Source organism: Octodon degus, unplaced genomic scaffold, assembly GCF_000260255.1.
Source record: "Octodon degus isolate 3935 unplaced genomic scaffold, OctDeg1.0 scaffold00045, whole genome shotgun sequence".
Classification (NCBI taxonomy): Eukaryota; Metazoa; Chordata; class Mammalia; order Rodentia; family Octodontidae; genus Octodon; species Octodon degus.
The window spans coordinates 10,920,263-10,923,147 of NW_004524621.1; positions in this window are offsets into that span (position 1 = coordinate 10,920,263).

The window sequence follows — 2,885 nt, forward strand, 5'->3', positions numbered from 1 at the left end:
TGTTGGGGGACAGGAGTGAGTCTCTAAACTCAGATAGAAGGATTTTTTTTGGGGGGGGGGCGGCCAGATAGCTCAGTAGATTAAAGTGCCTGTTTAGGCAGATGCAGAGGCCAGGGGTTTAATCTCCTGCTGTATGGTTCTGGCCCCGCCCCCAGGGCAGCTGAGATGAGATTGAGACTGGGTGTGCTGGCCTGCGCCTGTAATCCCAGCACTTGGGAGGCTGAAAACAGGAGGATCATTATGAGTCTGATCTGTGTAATGAGAACCTGTAGACCCTGTACTAAATACTTAAAAAATATATATTTTTTTATTTTGAGACAGGGTCTTGTTTAACTGCCCAGGCTGGTCTCTGCTTTGTGATCCTTTTGCCTCAGCCTCCTGGATAGCTCATATGACACTTGTGTAGCATCACACCTTGTCCATTATGGTTCATATCTGGAGACCTCCCCAAAGCCTCATAAGCTCAAAGGAAGGGCTTTTGAAAATTGATTGGATTATGGGTATGTTCTCTCTAAATTTATTGACAGGATGTGGGGGCTGGGCAGAAGAGGGGGGTCATGGGGTGTGGCCTGGAAGGGTGCATCCTCCATCCACCCATGACACAAGCAGCTGTCCCCTGCCCAGGCCCTTCAGCCATGCTATTGACTGTGCAAGGACCAAGTCTTCTAAAACATGAGCCAAAATGAATCTCTTTCCTTTAGTTGTAGGTCTTGAGTATTTTATCCCACAGACAAGAAAGTCACTAAAACACCACATTAGCCCTTATCTTAAAGACACTTTCTTGTGTGGGGAGGCATCATTTTGCCCTTCTGCAATATTTGAATTTATTTATTTTAGTTTTTGTCTTTTTGAGACAGGGTCTCATTTTTTTGAGAGAGGGCCTCAGCTCAGGCTGGTCTTGAGCTCACTTTGTAGCCCAAGCTAGTCTCGAGCTCCCAACAATTCTTCTGTCTTAGCCTCCCAAGTGTTGGGATTGCCTGTGCCACCAGTCCAGCAAGAAGTGGGCTTTGATGCTTGTCCTCTTGCATCTTAGATGTGATTATAGACTTGGAAAAATGGAAATGCCCTGACTGCTCCCACTCAGTCCTGCCACCAGCTGCTCTATACTTCCCACCCATGGACCCCTGAGGTCCCCAGGGAGTCACCAGCACACAGAGCCATCTGTATGGAGGGGACCCTGCCAAGATGCTTAGGGGAGGGGATCGGGCTGTTGGAAAGTTTAATCAGTCCAGCACTGGCCCTGCATCTCTGAAAAGCCCCAGAGTATTCCTGGCACTTGGGCAATACTGGGGCAGCTTGGATTCATAGGTGTCCTTTCTGATGTCCAGCCTTGAGGTGTAATGTGGATGTCAGCATTGCAAAGACCTATGTGACACAGCAGGGGAAGGAAGGGCAGGGACCCCTGCCCTTACTCTGTTCACACAAGAGGATTACAGGTGGCCTGCGAGATGGGCGGGCAGGCAGAAGGTCATGGAGAGATAGGCTGCTATCACCAAAGGAAGAGCAGAGAAGCACAGACCAAGAGCAGCAAAAATGCCCAGGACCAAGTGGGTGCCCGGTCTAGCTCACCCCTGTGCTGCTTGGGCGCCTCCTTCTCAAGCCTCTCCAGGGTCACACTGGCTTCATGCCCACTGGTCCTGCTTTTGCGTACACGTGGGAGGCTCTGGCACTTTACCTGGTATTCAGGTCATGTACACCTGTCGATTGGTTCTAAAAACTGGGTCATTGCTTACAGTTTATGGCAGCTCTGCAAACATCCTGCATGTACTGATACACTGCCCTATCCACCCCACACACCTCAGCAGCAATGCCCGACTGCCCTCACTCAGCCCTGCCACCAGCTGCTCTGTACACTCACACCCACGAGCCCTGAGGTCCCCAGGGAGTCACCAGCACACACAGCCGTCTGTATGAGTGGGGACCCTGCCAGGGTGCTCAGGGGAGGGGACTGGGCTGTTGGAAAGTTTAATCAAGTAGGAACCGTTAACAGCTGCAGGGACACCTTAGAAAACAGTGAGCCTCGACAAGGACATGCTTATAGAATCTGTTTCCATGACCTATAATGATTTTTCTGAAAATGGCCCATAGTTCTCTGCTGTGGCAAAAAGTAACAGCTCCTACAGGCATCCTCAGCCCAGAGAGTCCTGTGCATTTCATCCTCCACGTGGGACATGTCCTTCTCCCCGTGACACCCTGCCAGACCACGTGGTGCCGCCGTGTATACACACAAACCCATACAGCTGCCCTCTTGAGACAGTCTTAGGTGACAGGGGCACCCTCCACCCAGCAGTCTCTTTCCCTGGGACAAGTTGGACCATGCTGCTTAGCAGAGCTCTACGGCCCATTGTGATGCCTGCCACACACCATCAGACACATGAACTGTTGGTGTGGTGAGGACATTTGTCCCCTTCCTTTTTCCTGCCCACAGCTGCTGGAAGGGTTTCTGAGTGGGTGGATATGGCTCATAAGGGCATGTTTTTTTCACACCTCTGCACTGTGTCTGCCCTCAGCTCCTTCCCACCTGCAGATGCAGGCCCTTTTGAAGTTCCTGCAAGGAGTCTCAACCTAGCAAAAGAATATTGGGGAGCATCCTGTTTAGCAGTCTCACATCCCCTACCTGGATTCCTTCTCTTCTCCACCAGCCAGGTCCTCATCACCTCTAATGGCCTCTTAGTCCCTCGGGTTTCCCCAGCAAATGCTTCTTTCATTTGGGCCTGAGTGTGAAGGGACATAATTGGGGCTTTTTTTTTTTTTTTGGTGCTGGGGGTTGAACTTAGGGTATGGTGCTCATGCTGTATTACTGTTCCCCATCTCCAGCTCCTGGGACCTTTGCAAAGAACTTTTTTTGCTGGTGCTAGAGATTGCATCCAGGGTCTTGTGCATGC